General features: G+C 35.7%; 1 protein-coding gene across 4 annotated transcripts in view; it reads left to right on the top strand.

The window, feature by feature from the left end:
* The window catches only part of plcb4a (phospholipase C, beta 4a), a 166,588-nt gene that overhangs the window by 8,849 nt on the left and 138,440 nt on the right, over positions 1 to 19,299 (top strand). For all 4 annotated transcript variants that reach the window (XM_088934682.1, XM_088934652.1, XM_088934612.1 and 1 more), the window contains exon 2: positions 608 to 663. The gene's annotated coding sequence lies outside the window, so the exon portion shown is untranslated. The remainder of the gene's footprint in view (positions 1 to 607; positions 664 to 19,299) is intronic.

Below are 19,299 nucleotides of genomic sequence, written 5' to 3'. Positions count from 1 at the left end.
CTCTTGCCATATCACCCTGTACCCCACAACTGGCAACCCACTGAAGCTAAGTAGGTGTGAGCCTGGTCAGTACCTGGATGTGAGACCTCCTGGGAAAAACTAAGGTTGCTGCTGGAAGAGGTGTTAGTGGGGCCAGAAGGGGCCATTCACCATGGAGCCTGTGAGGGTCCTAATGCCCCAATATAGTGATGGGGACACTATACTGTAAACAGGCGCCGGCCTTCGGATGAGACGTAATGCCGAGGTTCTGACTCTCTGTGGTCATTAAAAATCCCAGGGCGTTTCTTGAAAAGAGTAGGGGTGTAACACTGGCGTTGTGGCCAAATTTCCCGCTCTGTTCTCCTCCCCACTAATAGCTGATGTGTGGTGAGCATTCTGGAGCATTATGGCTGCTGTCACATCATCCAGGTGGATGCTGCACATTGGTGGTGGTGGCGGGGAGTCCCCATTACTTGTAAAGCGCTTTGAGTGGAGTATCCAGAAAAGCTTATAAGTGTAAGCAGTTATATACTATAGTTATAAGAAACCTCCCTTTATCCGGTTCTTCATCATGGAAAATAAAAATGTATCGTAAAACATTTATTTATATGCTTCTTTTTTATTTTAGGAAAAAGAAATATTTTCTGCTGGGAAAATGTCCAAAATATAATCCATGTTGATGTGGTAAGTAATAACATTTTATGTCTTCATTTAATGACATCATTTATGGTGGTTATCAGAATGAGACTACCTATTAAGGACAGCTTAACTAAGAGGTGAGCAGGAAACAGGTTGCATTGTGAGTATTTTGAAAGACATTCAATACATTTGTTATAATGTTTATTGGAACTGTATGCATATATAGTACGTTGACAGGGATTAAACTTCATCAGTCTACTGTTTAGTCAGAATCCTGTTTTTTTAGAAGATGTTATTATTATGTTATATTTTACTGAAGTTAGTGTGAAAGAATTATAAAAGCACTTCACCAGAAATCCATATCCAGGCATTGACCCAGATTTATAAAATGACAGCAACCAATAACAAGAACTGACTTGGATATATAGGAAATGTACAGTATATGAACAGTCAGTATCAACAGTTTCACAGCTGTTTCTAGACACCAATAGATACCATTACCATTTAATATATGTTACAAGCTTTAGGTTTTTTTATTATTGATTTTTTATTGTTGACTAATAATATTTATACAGCTCTATGGATTAATTCAGAATTGAATGCAATGTGTGACTTAGAAGAAAAGGGGGCATTGACAGATTAAACAAAATACTGTATAAAGTTATTTGTACACTCATCTGCTTTTACCTAACTAGACTATTGCATAATGCTTCTTATAAAATGTTCAGTGGGAAAAAGACTGATCTACTCTTTTGCTTTCTGGTCACAAAAAGGAAGTATTGTGTATGTAATGTACTACAATATGTAATAGGGAAGCATTCCTTTCAAAATGATCTTGAGTGACATACACATTAAAGTTACATTATGCAAATTTACACCAGTTGTTCTTATCTGGGAACCAAGGGGCCAAATGGTTTTTGAACCTCTAAACAAAAGCAGAATTTTTCATCATAGGAATAGTAGTGGGTACAGTACTCGGGTAATGTACCTCTCATTAATAGATCTGCAAAAAAAAAGTTTACAGTTGAAAAGCTGATTTTCACTTTCAGCATTTCAAGCAGGATAGTTTATAATAATTGTGTAGTTGACTGGTTTATTTTACAGTGGGTCCCTCGGCAGTGACATGTTGGAAAAGGGTCATTCTAACCAGAATAGGTTGGTTTACACAAATCCCTGATATACACAATCAGAGCAGATCACATTCGTCCTGACATGCAAAACTTGCTGATTTTCACATAAATACTTTGTTTGTAAGCAAAATAAAATATTTGTATGTTTTATATCTTGTTAAACTTTTAGGAATCTTTTCTGTGTATTTGATTCTTGTTCACATGTGGTGATGATCACATAAAAAAATTAGATTCATGAAGGACAGATCTTTCAGAGCTAGAAGTCTAGATGTCTTTGGTTTGACTGTGGGTCAAGTCACTAGATTGCACTGTTTTGTGCTGCTAGAGTACATTTGGTGTGAATCAGCCATAGCCCTCTTTAATCCTGGGACAACAGCAACTCCTGTGATATTAGCAAGAGACAACCAGTTCCCACTGCGTAACTGCACCTTATCAGGTGACGAATGAGCTCTGCAGGTGGGTGTGTCAGAGGAGTATTTCTTGCATATTTCATTCTCACTTCTCACTTACTTTCTGAGGAGTCATTGCCAAAGAGCCTTAAAAAACTGGTTATTCCAGGCAACAGAAATGCTTGGAAAAATCTGTTTTTTTAATAATGTAACAAAACAAATTGCACAATATGGTTAACTGCACAACTACTTGGAAAAAATAGTTGGTACTGCATCTCTTTTTACTGATTAGTGTGATATTTTCCAATTCCTGTCATCAAATAAAAATGTATAATATATGTCAGAGTAATCTATTATAGTAAACAGGCAATCCTTGTTGTTTTCTCTGTTTTACATATTCCGATTAAGACTTTCTTTACATTATCAGGAACTCAAACTTAATTCTAAAATGAACATGACTAATGCAAAGATTTACTGACCTGAAAAAAAAACCCTGAAAATCTGAATTTGGGTAAGAAAATCCTTAAGTAGGTTAAGTTGAACTTTCAGGAGATTAGAATGGGTAAAACAAAAACAAAGGTTTGGTAGTTTTGGCCCACATAGCCTGAGACTTCAGTGCTGTGCCACAAACAGCATGCAGTCTAACTGCAGTTCATTATACTGAATGGTTCTTTGTTCCTCTTCCAAATAAAGTAGTAGAACATGTTTTAGAAACAGTGATTCAGCAGATAGACATTGATATGCTGTTTCCTGGTTTATTGAAAATGAGAAACCAAATGCGTTTAAGGTACAGCACTTTTCCAATTAATGTCTAGCTGTGCAAAAAAGTTTGAATGGTGTAATATACACCAGAAACTGCTAAACCAATGTTTAAAAAATATGACTGTTTTCTTATTTTGTGTGTGACATAGTGAGTGGAGCGGTGATGAGCACTACATCAGCTTGATTCTATACCAGTATAATAGTAGTCTTTGACAGTTCACCTACTCTCACTAATGTTCTGGCTGCTTGATATTCATAAAATCATGCTGTAATCATTTTATAGAGACAAAAATATTCAACCCAAGCAGAAATATCATTTAAAAACTGATGTTTTTTCAATGTTGCAGCGTAACACTGAGTACAGAAATGTGCGTCATTCAGTACCACACATCAATCAGAAGTACAAAGATATAAGTAACATTTGCTGTTTTCATCTTATTCAGTAAAGAACCTATTATTGTAGCCAAGAAAATGCATTAACACAAATTTATACTGTATACTGTATATGGTCCTGTCATTTGATGTTTTTTCTCTATTTTGATTTAATTTTTAAGGATATAGTTTTATTCAGTAACTTAAAAAAATATGAATACATTTCTAAAATAAGTCGGATGCATAAATACAAATATGTAAATTAAAGTCAAACCTTTTTAGATGTATTTTATAAAATATTATTTGATAATGTTAATTTACTAAGACTAACAAAGCTTGATGTACAGAAAAATATCTTAAAGCTGATAATGAAGTAATGGCACTTGTGCAAGAAGCTCTTTACTGTATTTCCCCCATTTTTTCACTCACTATTTACAATAAATGTCAGTATTTTGTAACTACCAGCAGCATACATCCTCTGTTACTTAAAGGAATTGCTTCACTGTGCATGTCAAATGGCTTTCGTCACTCTTTAAATTCTCAAATAGTGGTGAACCAATTCTAACAATAAAATAGAAGCCGTGAATGCAGACCTACTTTAGTTCTACATTGTGTTTTCGGTAACAGGCTAATCTTGACAGTTATAATTTCAGTTAATGGTTTTATGGATACATACTGTATATGCAGGTAGACAAGTACAAGTACACATGGATATATATTATCCAACTATCTGCTTTATCCAATACAGGGTTGTGTGGGAGCTGAAGCCATTCCCAAGGTGGGGTACACCCTGGATGGGATGCCAGTGCATCACAGGGGACTTACAAACACAGACACACACATGTACACACTCACACCAGGACCCATTTTCATAGAAACCAATTAACCTACCAATATGTCTGTGAGCTGTGGGAGACAACCGGCACACCTGGAGGAAAGCCATGCAAACACAGGGGAGAACATACAAATTCCACACAGATAGCACCCCAGGTTCAGAATTAAACACAGTGCCCCAGCACAGGAAGACAGAAATGCTAACCACTGTGCCACCCTGGTTATATACAGTACTATATGTGTATAACATTTATGTTTAAAGGAAAAAAAAAGCATAATTATTTGCTCTCCTCTGTTAGGTTTTATTTACCTGTTCCAGAGTACATAATACTATATCTGTTGGATGAAAAAAAAGCTTTCATCACCACACAAACAAAATGACAAAAATAATTTAATGAGTTTTAGTTACTGTAAATATTTAAGATACTTAAAGTGGTGACCTTTGTGATATACTAATGTTTGTTGGACATAAACTGCAAAAAAGAAGGTCTTTTCATAATGTAATATATTTTTCCCTAGAAAGGCAACTAAATCTGATATTTTTTATCAGATTTCCACAGGAGGTGTAAAGATCAGTTGTATTGCTTGTTTCAAATATCAAACCGGGAAAATCTGCAGCTTTGTTACAACACGTAGATCTGTCTTAGAAAATTAATGTACTGTATGTGATAGGGTGTGGTTGACACTAGTTATCCTGACTATGTTTAATGAGGCTGGATTTCACAATGTTTCCATGATTTGGTGGGTTTAATGTACTTTTAATGCAGTATTGACTGAAAAGAACAATATGAACCAGAAAAAAAAGGTTTAAAGAGTATTAAATTCAGGGTTTGTTTGATAGAACAAATTTAATAATGGCTGCAAAATTGTTTACAAGGGAGAGAATAAGGTTGTCGTACAAGTACCATACACACACATTGCCTAGTAATAATTTGTCATTTTGCAGGGTTAAGGAAGAATTCTTCTTTATTTTTATGGTTTATAAGTTATGTTTTGTAAAGAGCTGGAATTACATTGCCATAAGAGCAGATTTTAATCATTAAATATACATACAGTACTGTAAATGAAGTTCAAATTAAATGACCTTCTGTGTTTTGTAATTATCACTTTTGCGGGTTTGTAATTGAAGCTATTTTTAGAAGTTTGCAGTGTGCCCTGGTTTCTTGTTTGCCAAACTTGAATGTTTTTATGCAATATGGCCATTGCCAGCAGATTTCTGCAAGCTCTGTGTGCATGCATCATGTAATATTATATCAGTCCTTCTTTTACAGTCTTGCAGGTGATGAAAGACAAACAAGTGAAATTTAAATGAAGGTGGTTTCTAACACCATTTATAGTCAAATAAAAGTAATTATGGCTCATACCGAGTTAAAATGTGACTCACCTCCCCTTTCTGCCCACTGGTTTAGTGTTGAGCATTTGTTTTATCTGGCCTTTATCTTCAGTTAAAAAGGAAATCAGCAGGTTGCTCTAGGTAAGTACTGTAAATAGATCTGCTTAATGCTTCAAAGTTTTTTGGATGGATGCCAGAAAAGGGAGGCCCTTGAATATTTTTTATGTTTAGCAACATCGGCCAAATATTTGTAGTGTAAGAAAACATACCCACACCTGGATGCTTTTTATGATTTTGTATATATACTGTAATATTGTATATTTGTGTATATGTATATTTTGAGCTATGGTGTTAATTATAGATTTGGTGTACAAAAGCTATTAGGATTAGAAAATCTAATGATTATTTTTAGAAGAAATGTGTAGCCTAAAAATGTAATGGTGCAAAGCAAACTTATTATTATCTGCCCTTTCTAATTCTGTCATCCCCACAGGAAACACATCTTTTTTTCTTCACATTTTACAATTCCATGCCACAGTCACTGGTGGGACATATACTTCCGAAAATAATTTATGGTTCTAATTAAACTTTTGACCTCTGCCTTATAATGCACACTGTGACCTTCTTAAGACTTTTTTAAAATGTATTTTGCATTTCTTCAACAATAAAAATAATTGAATAATAAGCATTTGAGGAAAAATAGCAAATTGTTGTAATGGAATAGAAGGGAGATACTTAACTATAGTGCTGAGGCTCATGTAATACTTTCAAGAGTGTTATTTATCTGAAGATTAACGATATACAGATGTTTATTCAGTTTCGTATGTTCCTGGGGCCAACCTAAAACTGGTGAAAAAGACGCTTTGTAGCACAAGCAAAGCAAAGTCAACAAATCTAGACCCTCAGGCAGGGAAGAGCTTCTTTCAGTCCGATTACTGTGACACATGACTGCTCTTAAGATCAGATGACTGCATTCGCATTAGAAATGTACAGACTTTTTTGGTATGCTCCTGATTTGTAGAAACAAGAACAAAACAAAATAGTTTTCATTAAACTGTATTCCTAATTTCTGAGGAGTAGGTAAGGTAAAACCACGTGAAAAAATGAAAATATGTAAAAAAGTTACTATTTAAAAATATTTTATTTTAAAAATTTGACTTTTTACCAATATATTAAATAAAACAAAAGGCTAAATATTCAATTAAGAGCTTAAGCGTTTTCCTGCAGACTTGTGAAAGCAGTCATTTATATACACAGTGGTGTAAAAGTAAAACTGTGTTGTGGTTATCATTAACACTTAGAGGTTTTAAGTAAATCATACATTCTACACTAGACAGATATGAGGAGGACATGTATATGGGTGGGTACTGCTCTTCAATAATAATAATAATTAATAATTCCTTACACTTACATATACTTTTTTTCTGAATACTCCACTCAAAGCGCCTTACAGATAAGCAGGACCACCACCAATGTAATGTAATGTAAAGGCCAATGGGAAATTTGGCTAGGACACTGGAATAACACCCCTACTCTTTTCAAGAAACGCCCTTCGATTTTTAATGACCACAGTCAGGACCTCGGTTTTACATCTCATCCAAAAGACGGCGCCTTTTTACAGTATAGTATCCCTGTCACTATGCTGGGATAATAGGACCCACATAGACTGCAGGGTCAGGGCCCCTTACAGGCCCCTCACAGGCTCCATGGTGAACGGCCCCTTCTGGCCCCACTAACACCTCTTCTAGCAGCAGTCTTAGCTTTCCCAGAGGGCCTCCTATCCAGGTACTGACCAGGCTCACCCCTGCTCAGCTTCAGTAGGTTGCCAGATGTGAGTAGCAGGGTGATATAGCTGCGTGATCCTGCTTCATTCAACTTCAGTGTTGGATGAAGTTAGCCTCCCCCTATATATACATTACTTTGGGATTGTTTGGGGTGAAAAGCAGCGTACCAAAGTAGGGAAAATTACTATTACTTGGATGCTCAGATGCTTGCTAATAATATGACATGCTAAATGTTTTATAATAAGATTGATATCACTGAATTCTCTTTTGATATGATATGCACACAATCACAAAATATACTTTATTCACAAAATATAATTTTCAAGTACTTTCAAGTTTCCATACTGGACCCCCTGGGCATTCAACCCTAATCCTTTTTTCCATCATTTTCCACTCCTGGAAAATCCCCATATTTCTGTTTATTAAGACACCATTCTCACATGTTCTTTGCTTGAACTCCTTAACCAGCCTTGTGCTTCATATTCCTACACCCTCTCTCCATCACACCTGAAGAAGGTCCCACTGGTGAAGCATTATGCTCTTTCTTCCTACTTTTCAGCTTGGAACTAACATTTGCCTGTCCCTATCCAACCCCAATTATTTTTACACTTACATGTAAAGCTGAAAGCCAAGCTGCCTTGAAAAGGTGTCTGCACAATCCTCGTATGCTCTAGACTGTTCCAGGGCCAAAAAAGCCTTTAATACAACAGTGTGTTCTGTGTTTAGTTCTGAATCATTGAACATTTACTCTGGAGTGTTAAACAATCCCTTAGTAACAAGGAGTATATTCTCTGTGTAGAGATTATGAGTAATGAGCCTAAAATACTGTGGAGAAAAAATTATGTTTGCAATACCTTGAAAAACATTATTAGCATGACTTAACACATTAAAAGAAATCTAACATCGTTTTCTTTTTTACCATTTTTTTTAATTCCTGAAATTCACTTGTCATATCACAGATTCAGATGTCAGTTTGAGTTTTCTTTCTCTTTGGAGAATTAACTTGCTTGCTTCAAGTACTTGTATCTCAGTTGCAGCATTAATTGATACTGTATATTGAAATATATTACATATTTCAAATATTGAGCAGTATTTGAAAAAAACCCCAAAAACATAGCATTAAAGTTGACCACCAGTGATTGTAAATAAAATACATTCAATAGCAGTAACAGTAACATTTGGCTGAATATTTTTTTTTTCATCTGAATGGGGTTCCCACACTGTACTCACAAATATGTGACTCATTCATAGGTAGTGAAATCATATTTTGGTTACTTACAGTATGTAAAGCCAGTAATCTGATAAGCAACAGTTTAGGTCTTTGTAATAGTGCCCTAGACCCCATTACCTTTCTGCTAATGGGATTTGCTAATTAGGTAGTTCTAAGGCAGATGGTACAATATGCAGATCTTGTCAGTATGAAATTAGACAGAGACCCCCCAGACCTCATTTCTCTTTTGCTTGTTAAATGGCAGTAGGATATAGGTCTCAGAGGGAGAAGACAGATTTTCTTGTTCCAAGAAATACAGTATATAATTCTCAACCTAAAGAGTATTAACAGGATAAAGATGGACAAACATGTGGCTTTGGAATCATTGTATTTTTCAAATTCCACTTTCCAAATTTAGACTACAGACTGAATACATGAATTGTATTCAAACCAAATGCAAATATGAAGTACCTTTCGTTACTGACATTGGATGATTAATTTCTAGTGGTCAGTTACTACCAAGTGAAAGGCATTCCAAATGTAAATTGTTTCTAAGCATTTTAAATTTTTAGCAACAAATTTAGTTATTAATGTTATATCAATTTATTGAATTATGTATTAGAAAAAAAGCTCCATTACTGTTACAACATCTGCCTATTATATCTGTTACAGATTTTGTAAAAGGTTGCACAAAATGATAACTGAAAAAAGTCTTCAATTAATATTATTAGATTCCTTTGTCTTTCAATGTAAGTTGTTTGGTATTTAAGATGTAGAATAAGGTTTGGGGTGGTACCCGCCAGACCTTTGTCAGGTAATGCACTTTTGTATAACAACTGATCCTAGGGTGGGACACTTTTCTACTATTACCTTTTGTTGTTTTTCTTTTTGTTTTTTGTTTACCAGTATTTACCATGAAAGACAAATTCATTGTCACAGAGAGGATTAGTATTGATACAAGTGGGGTGGGTATGAAAATGGAGAAAATCAGGAAATAAGCCGAGCTGATAAATCAATAATTAAAATATATAATTATAACCCCCAACAAAAGATTTTGCCAAGAATATGCTGTACCTAAATGTGATTTGTATAGTAAGAGGCACATTCATTCTTTTTTCTGTGGCATAGCTTGGTAAAAAGAATAATAATTCAGGCATACTTGGTTAAACAAATATTTTTTAACAATGACAATACACATGCTAAAACACACACAATAAAAATACAACATACGAGTTACGCTATTTACAAATTTACAATAAGGCGATCCAGAGGCCTATGTCCTAACCAGCCAGAAAATCACCAAACTATTACCAAGTATTCAACTTTTAAATTGTGCCTACAAATGACAAAAGAAGACATAAGCTGCATTCTAAACTAAACAGAATACAATGTGGTTAAATGTCTCTCTCTGCAAACCCAGAAGTTACCAGATGAATGAGAACCTATCTACCTACTCCAAAAAGTACACACACAAACCTGGAAAGGCCATTTTTTATGAAGAGATTCTTTACACAGAAAATCAGAGTTCCCTAAAAACCACAGAAAAAAAAGTTCCCTTAACAAGGTTCAAATCCTTAACTCCAGTCTGATCTTTCCAATTGATCTACAGTAGAAAAAGTAACAGGTTTATTCCATGCTGAAAAGACAAGAAAGAAAACACAACGTTGTGGCCGTGGAGCCTTCTTCAGGTGCTGTTGCAGCTATCCACCTGAACTACAGTAGAACAAGCTGCGCTCACCTCCAATATCTTTTCTTGTAGTCTTGCCTGTTGTCTTTTCCTGTCCTGCTTCACCATCCCCTTATATGGTGTCTTTCTGGACTGTTGATTGACACTTAATCATTTACCCAGAAGTTAATTAGCTAATTAGATGTTAATTAAATGTTTCTCTTAGAAAAATGTTTTGTTTAAATTTGTCATGCTTTGACACGAGATCACAGCACCTAGATTGGTACTAGTTAAAAGACATCAATAATATGTGGTAAAACATGCAAAAAATAAATAAAATATATAAGATGAGCTTCATGAACCACAGGGTGGAGATAATTTATGAATTTACATGAGCAGCGCACATACAGTGTAGAATTCATAATCAATCCTAAGAGCAAAAATTATGTGGGTTGTAGCATCATTTTCTTTATGAATACTGAATGGGTTTGTGAATTTTAATTTTTAAATGTGCATATCAAGCGTACAAGTTCAGTGTTTGAGAAAATCTTCCATTTTATCATAATTTAACCTGTGATCACTTGCTTGTAGATTTCCTACTGTAAGAATTTATTTTTAGAGAGAAAGGATTCTAGAAGGCAACCTAAGGGATAGGAGAGGATTGAATCCTGTATGAACAGTAATGTTCTGCTCATTCTGGAAAATCAGGGAGCTCAATGGAGATAATATTCCAGCTACTTATCAGGTTTAGAGCACAGAGGCTACCTACTCTGCCACCAGGACAGAAATGGGGCCTACCAGCGTACTAAAATGAAACACATATTTTCTCTGTTCTTTGCCTGATTTTAATGGTATGCATGTAAAAAAAAGCCTGAGGGGAAAACAATACAACTCTTTTTTTGATGATGTAGATACCACAGACTTTATTTTGTTTTTTCATACTGAACCTTGAATTAATATTATTGGACTTGAATCTGATTATACAGTATTTAATATATGAAAAGTCAGAAATATATTTAAATACTGAGGTTGGTCTCAAGCGCTGTACAGTATATTCCAGGCAACATCAGATTTCTTTGATCTGAAGGATCAAACAGCATTTGATTGAGCTTGTCCAAAAAACCAAAATTCTTTTTAGATAATTTTTATTAAATGAACATGCTTCATTTAATAATTAATTATAATGCCTGACAGGAAACACTGCTGAAAGATAAATGGACTGGAATTGTGGGGGTTAAGAATGTATGATCTACTGTATTTGTTATAAAGAGTTTGTTTTCTGTGGAGTTTTTTTATAGGAACATACTAATTGCTCTCTTTATAAAAATGTGACTTATAAGTGAATGTATCCATTATCTTAAAGCCTTCAAATGCACCAAAAGAATAGGGGACAAATATGGTGTATAACAGGAAAAAATGCAAACTGGATAATGTTGCAGTAATTCATACGATGTCACATAGCTTTCTTAATAGCATTGAATAGAGCAAAGGCATAGTTGTCAAGATGTTTAGGCCTCAAAACACGAGAGTTACATTTATTCACATGCCAGTAGTTTGTAACAGTTAACAGTTTCTAAATCCTCCTCTGGCATGAATTATACTGACAAGTTGCATCCTTCAGTGGGATGTGAGGTTTTGGAACTTCTAAGGGGGGATTTTGACCATTCCTAGAGGCAGAATTCCTCTAGGTCGTTTAGACTTTCATACTCTTTAGTTTCCATTCATGAACTGCCTTTTTGAGTTTAAACCACAAATAGACAAGTTTGAGATGGCCAGTTGAGAATATTTATTTTGTGTGCAGTTAACCATTTCTTTGTCTATTTGGATGCAAGCTTTGGATCACTTTTTATGTTGAAATGTAAATTTTTGGACTATTTGACACAGTAAATCAGGTGTGTGGCCAAAATGTAATGATACATGTTGGAGTTCATGATTCCTTTTATCTTAACAAGAATGACAGGACTCAGATTCAATATAAACCCAAAACATACTAGATCTAGATATACATACTAGACCTTACATGTTGAAATTAGAAATGGAGCTGAAACAGAGATGTAATCATCTGGTACTTTAGGTCAGAAAAAAATGAAAAAACCAAAGAAAACATTGAAATAACGCTTTTCCTAAGTATCATTTCTGCCCTAAAACACAGCCATGCCATTAAAATTCTACATTTTGCAGGAATACTAACCCTAACCCTAGCTAAGGGTTTGGCTAGGTTAGGGTTAGGGTTCAGACATTTGTCAAAGACATTTCATGATCTTCCATGATCTTTTGATTGGAAAATATGCTTCTCTGAACCAAAATACATGTATGTTCAAACAGTAATGATGGAAAGAACTGTTGTTAATTAACTTTGGGATTTTATTAGTCATCTGATTGCTCAAGGAAAACATTTAGAGATCCAGACATACCCATGGTCATCTCCAGGCTTGAAATACTGTATTTGCTTTGAGATAGGATCTGAAATAGTGTGACAATATTCTTGCCATACTGTGTGTATGATTTCCTAGTAAATATTTCTCTGAAGCAAAAAGTCAAAAAGAAGAGAGATGTGTTAGTTTCTATGTAACATGATTCAGTTTAACACCTCTGATTGCTAGGATTGTTGTGCACAATCCATATTAATTAAATATATTCAGTTTTGTGCATACTGTTTGATAATCATAGTACTGCTAGTCAGCTGTTTAAAATTACTTGTGAAAACAAAGAACTACAGTATACTGTATGTCAGGTGTTGTTTTGAAGAATTTTCAGACGGCAAGAAGATTTGATTTAAAGTTCAAGGATGCCCTGACCTCTTTATATAAAACCTGTTTTGTGAAATATTTTTTTTTAAATTAAGAAATATCTGCGGCCAATATTAACTGCATTAAGAGTAGATAGGAGGCCCTTTGCTTTCTTTCTTATATGGGGATGAAACATCGAGGACTTGATCTTCAGCTTTCTCAAGAACTGTTTTTCATCTGTACTATAATTTCTAACTCATACGAGTCCAGTTCAACTACAAAATCTATTTATTAATCTCTTACAAGGTCAGAACCCTGCTTTGTACTCGTTATTTAGCTTCAGATCATTTTCAGGGAAGATTCATTAGGAACTTGAAACAACCGATTGTTTATTCTTTCAAACCTTGCCAAGGCTTGCATCTAGGCAACTCAGCACAGCTCTTGCTTGAGGTACCTATGTTGTAGATGAAAGGTTTACCTTAATTGTGATGTCAGTGCAGTGTGGTGCTTTACATTTGAAAATGTTAGAGCTAGCCTTAGTGAGTTAAGCCTTAGTCCTGCTGGGCTTTGCTGTTATAAATTAGAACTTGGCTGCAAAAAGTGGCTATGTGGTTATCATGGTAAAACAGGATTGGATGTTTGGAATATCTTTGACTGTCAGTATCAAAAGTGGCTCCGACTGTGCTTGGTTAGGAACTGACAAATATAGAAGTCCTTGTCATTCTGTGCAGCATTAGCCTTCCATAGTTAGGAACCCAAAAGGGTGTACAGTATGAGCATGGGTGGTACTGTGTATGTCCCATTCATATTAGGCTTCACTTGTCCTTTTTTAAGCAGTAGTACATAAGAACATAAGAAGATTGGCAAACAAGGAGAGGCCATTCAGCCCATGTAACTTGTTTATTTTTTGGAAGCTAAATGGATCTCAGGATCTCCTACCGCCAGTTCTTGAGAAAAGTGATATCGGCTTTAAGAGCAAGGTTGTTATAGTTTCTTCCAGACTATTTTCTGCCTTGAAAAGAAGCAGATGGCTTGGTACAGCATGTCTCAGGGAATGCATGGATATGCAGTAGTGGTTTTACTCTAGTCCATAATACAGATTAAAAAAAGAAGAGAAAATCTTTTTATTGGAAATTTTTCAATATATATATACAGTAATTGTAAAATATACTTTACAATTTCATTTGACTTTAAATTTAATTAGACTTTTGATTAATACAAATACAGAAAACTGATATTTTATCAGTTGATTATATATTCCTTGCAGTAGGGAGAAAGGCATGACATATTATAGTTTTGTTATTCAGGTTAGAAAAACATTTTTTCCATTCAGTTTGTGATGTTTATGTTAATGCCACTTCTTTTTGTGAGGGGTACACACATTTGTCCAAACAAGGAGCATGGAAACTTTTGAAAGGAAGACAATTGCATAATTTGACTTCATTATTCTCTTTATGTTTGGCCTGAGTCTAAATAATTTGCTGCCAGTAAAGAATTTTCACATTAAGTTGAAAGGATTGAGGTCAAAGGACCTAACCAATGTGGCCCACTGGTGCAAGTGTAAGGAAAAAGGGAAAACAACCTTTTCACTGGTTAGGAAATGGTTTCTTGAGTCAGACAGATTTATACACTTGTTTTAATATGTTCCCATTGGTATTGAAAAGATTCTGGGTTATATATTATATTTGCATGCTGAACTTTTCATACAGTATGTACTATTTTCTTTTGATGCCTTTGGGCCAGAATACCTGAGATTGTGCAATGTAGCTGAGCCCAAGAAGAAATATTCCTTGGTATATTTGTATTTGGTATGGTATAATGGTGCATTGGTTTTCAAATGGAAGTCTGAGCTAGTCTGTTGTATCTAAATAATGACATCACAACAAGATATTGTGTTGTTATGTTGTTGAAAATATTATCACTTTCAATTACTGCTTTTCCAAATTCCGGTTGCATGGAGCCTATCATGGGAAGCATTGGTTGCAAGTCTGGATACACATACTGTACACCCTGGACAGGAGCCAGTCCAGTGCAGGGCATACACAAACACCAACACGTACACACTTACACTAGAGGCCATTTTACAGAGCCACTTAACCTACCAGTATGTCTTTGGGCTGTGAGAAGAACTCCCAGTGCACCCAGATAGAAACCAGTGGGAGCACAGGGAGAGCATGGAATTTCCAAGGGCCCCAGCACTGCAAGTCAGCAATGCTATCTGACGCCACTTTATCACTATGCCACCCCAACTAATATGTATACATATGTACTGGATTTTAAATCATCCATGGTGCCTTGATAAAGCACACATACAAACCCAAAACATTTATGTTAATGTACCTAGAATTCCATACTATAACTACATACTGTACTGAGGCAGATGTTCATGAGGAAATATTATTGTTTCCAAACTATGCTGCAGTAACATAATAATAATAATTCAGGTGGGTAGCTGCGTCAGCATGCGTAGGCTGCAAAGGAACAAGTAATAGGTTTATTCCATGCTGAAAAAAAGAAGAAAGAGAACACAACGTTTCGGCCGTGGAGCCTTCTTCAGGTGTGTCACACACCTGAAGAAGGCTCCACGGCCGAAACGTTGTGTTCTCTTTCTTCTTTTTTTCAGCATGGAATAAACATATTACTTGTTCCTAATAATAATAATAATAATAATAATAATAATAATAACAATAATTTCTTACACTTATATAGGGCTTTTCTGGACACTCCACTCAAAGCGTTTTACAGGTAATGGGGACTCCCCTCCACCACCACCAATGTGCAGCATCCACCTGGATGATGCAACGGCAGCCATAGTGCGCCTGAACGCTCATCACACATCAGCTGTTGTACTAAAGAAGCTTTAGTAGCAAATAATTTGCATTGGTATTTACCCATGAAAGTTACTTAATTCTTTCAAAGTGAATTGATATAAAAGCTGTTTTCACAACACTGAAATCATTGTTTCAGGGGAATAAGGGTCATTCCTTAACAAAAATGTATAATACAGGCAAAATATGAAAACTGAGTGGCTCCTTTAAAGTTGTCCAAGATACTTATTCTGAAAGGAGTTTTGTATATTTATCATTTCAAAACCTATATTTCATTAGAACTGACATACTTCAAGTGCTATTTGGAATGAAGAAATTTGGCTGGATACAGCTGTACCTTAGGTGAATAATATTGTAATGGATTTTCTGCAGTGTTATGACATTTATCAATTATGGATTATTTTGCTGTTTATGCCTTATAATAACTGACATGATGCAGTCTACCACTAGGATGCAGCTATCAGCCTTTATCAAGATTGCTGCCATTCAAAAGCAAAAGTAGTTGTTGCTTACCTTAAAGCAAGCTTGCTTTTTATGGCAGCAAAATTGAGGAAAATGTTAGTACACTGGGTGGCACAGTGGTGCAGTGGTTATCATTGCTGCCTCTCGGCGCTGGGGTTCTAGGTTCAATTCTAGACCTGGTATGGAGTTTGTATGTATGTTCTCCCTGTGTTTGTGTGGGTTTCCTCTGACTCTGGTTTCCACCTACAGTCCAAAAACATACCACTAGTTTAATTGGCCTTAGAAATTTGCCTAGATGTAAGTGTGTTTGTGTCTGTGTTTCTGCCCTGTGGTGGACTGGTGTCCTGTCCAAGTTGTACCCTGCCTTGCAGCTGTTACTTGTCAGGATCAGCTCTGGCTTCCTAGCAACCCGAACTGGAAGAAGCGGTTAGAAAATGGATGGATGGATGTTAATACAGGGAGACACAGGGTCATGGGAGTTAGTGCTGTTTCACATCTCTTGGTTCCTGGGATGGATTTGGGCTTGGGGAACCTTCTGTGTGTATGTTGAAATGTTCTGCCTGTGGTGGCCTTGGTTCGGTCTCCTCCCACTGTCTGAATGCTATTGAGGTAAATTTGTCTCTTAGTGTCCTTGTTTTAGTGACTCTGTGTGTACTGTGTAATAGACTGGTGATGTGGAGTACTGTATTGGATTTTTGCCAGTCAGAGCTTCTTGAATTTAGACCAAAAAGTTCCAATTTTGACTTGTATAACCAGAACATCTTTTGTCACATGCTTGCAGGTTTATATCATTTGTTGTTTCATTCAGTAATGGCTTCCTTCTTGCCACTTTGCCATACAGGTTTTGTGGAGTGTTATGTTCTGTTTTTTTTTTTACTCGCCTCCCATGTGGGTGGCCATTTTTGGAAGTGGGTGTGTCCCTAAATTGGGTCTCTCTCTGGATTGGTTGAAGAGAGGAGTCCATTTTAAATGCCGGTACGGGACATCCAGAGTGTGTGTGTGAAAGAGAGGTGTAAGAAGAAGAAACGGCAACAACGTATCAGATTTGTTTTCTTGGCTGTGGTGTAGGGTTGGGATTGTTGAGGCTTCCATGTTTTTTTAAGTTTTCCATTATAGCTTAATTTGGATAGAGTAGACAGATATCTTGCGGAAGACTTTGCTTTGGCTTTGCCACCCCTTTCCTGGGAGACAGGTTTAGAGGGTATTGGGTTGTAGAATAGTGTAATTAGTGTTTTTTTTGTGTATTTCCGGCCATTAAACCATGGCTCGTGTTAGTCCCCATTCGCCCCTAGACTGTGTCATATTGGGGACGTAACATGGAGCTTCTGGGATATTTTGATTCATGCACATTTTCTCCCATCTCAGCCATTGTAATTCTTTCAAAATCACTGTTAGCCTCGGACAGGCATTTTTTTTTTCTTGCTGCTCAGTTTGGAAGGACAGCCTGCTTGGCAATGTCACAGTAGTATGATACATTTTCCACTTAGCAATGATCAATTTCACTGCGTTCAAAAGGCTTTTGAATGTTTATGATTTTTTTATCCTTCTCTTGATCTGTGCCCTTCTACAACTTTATCCCTGCGTTGTTCTGAAAGCTGATTCACAACATGACTCAGGTACCTTACAGTGTAGTTTTTTATATCACGTGGACCACTATTGCTGCACTCTAGCAGAGGGCATTTGATTAATTGTATGATTTGTCAAAGTAATTTTGTGAATTTGAATAACTTTAGGTTTTCTGTAGCAAATACTTATTCAATCAGCATATTTTAGGTTTTGATGTTGATTTTTGTTGAGATTTTTCTTTTCACCTGTAAACATTTTCTTTTTGAGATTCAAATTTTAGTTTAAATTTTGACTTTCTATGCCATTTGTTATTCAACAAAATTACAGATCACTGGAAAGGGACAGATACTTTTGCAAGGAACTGAATATATGTTTTGAAGACTTCAAATAGGTGAACAAATAAGTTTAGCTTTGATCAGCATGTGTTTATTTTGGAACTATATACTTAGCACTAGCAACATGTTATTTGGATTAATGCTTTGTTGTGCTGTTTGCAGTTAACGTTGAGTAGATTAGAGCAACATAAGCAGATTTTGGTAGATATTATGGTGTTTTCAAAGTTTATGGATGTTTTAAAAACAGAAAAGTGACTGTGTAAAAGAGAGGAAATGTGTGCAGCTCAAGGCTTCTGTGATCTTCTTGCTGCCGATCAATTTAAAGCACAGACTTCATCCTGGCAGAAGTTTATTATTCCAAGGAAGAGACACCATTTTTTTTCTCTTTCAGTTGTTAATTATTTCCTTGTGTCAGCCTCATATGCAACTAATACACAACTGTCCAGCCTAGCAGGGTGTTTAGCATGGGTTATCCCTTGGAATCTGGAGTAATCATCTGATGATTTGCTTCTGAGAAAGAACTGAATTCTTTCAGGAAAGGACATTGTCTGTCATGGCTGACTTGTATATTCTGTCTGAAGCACTTAGCTCCTGTTTGGCATTCTCCCTGTGTGAAGAATTGTAACTGTTGAAAGTAACATTACTGCTTGTCGTCACCATTGTGTTCCTGTAAAGTCCAGGTATAAAGTTAACCCAAGCTAACTAAGACAGCTTTTCTCTCACACAGTATCATTTTTATCTCACATCATTAACCCCAGCAAGTGAAAGTACTGTATTTCAGGACCTACTTGTCACTTTGGACAGAAGAGGTAAGTTACAACTTTTAGGCTACTAGTCATTTTTCCCTTTTTTCTGATGAGTAGAATATTTCAATACTATTATTTTACTCTTTTTATTTGATTTTTTTTATTCTACAGGTCTTTTGCAAGCTTGTTTTGTAGACTTAATATCATAGAAGCTGAGAAAAATTTTCTGGGAAGTGATGCTATCTAGCATTATTTTCAGCATGAACACACCCCTCCTTGGCTGCACAGTCTTGTAAATATACAGTACAACACTTCTGTTTATTAAACCAGTATTTCCATTACATTTAAACCATCATCACTGTTCTTCTGGTCTTTTTCTGAGTATTGATTTTTTCTCTGTTCATACATTATGTTTTAACATATACTGTAGGTTTCAAAGTACTGTACTTGGGCCTTGTGACTGGGAGTGGAAAATTATTTTTAAATGTGGGGTTTTTAAAGTTTTGAGAGTAACGGAATTTGAGAGTGATAGCAG

The sequence above is a fragment of the Atractosteus spatula genome, chromosome 2 (genome assembly GCF_055471065.1).
Source record: "Atractosteus spatula isolate fAtrSpa1 chromosome 2, fAtrSpa1.hap1, whole genome shotgun sequence".
NCBI classification, from domain to species: Eukaryota; Metazoa; Chordata; class Actinopteri; order Semionotiformes; family Lepisosteidae; genus Atractosteus; species Atractosteus spatula.
This window is presented reverse-complemented; position numbering and strand designations above follow the sequence as displayed.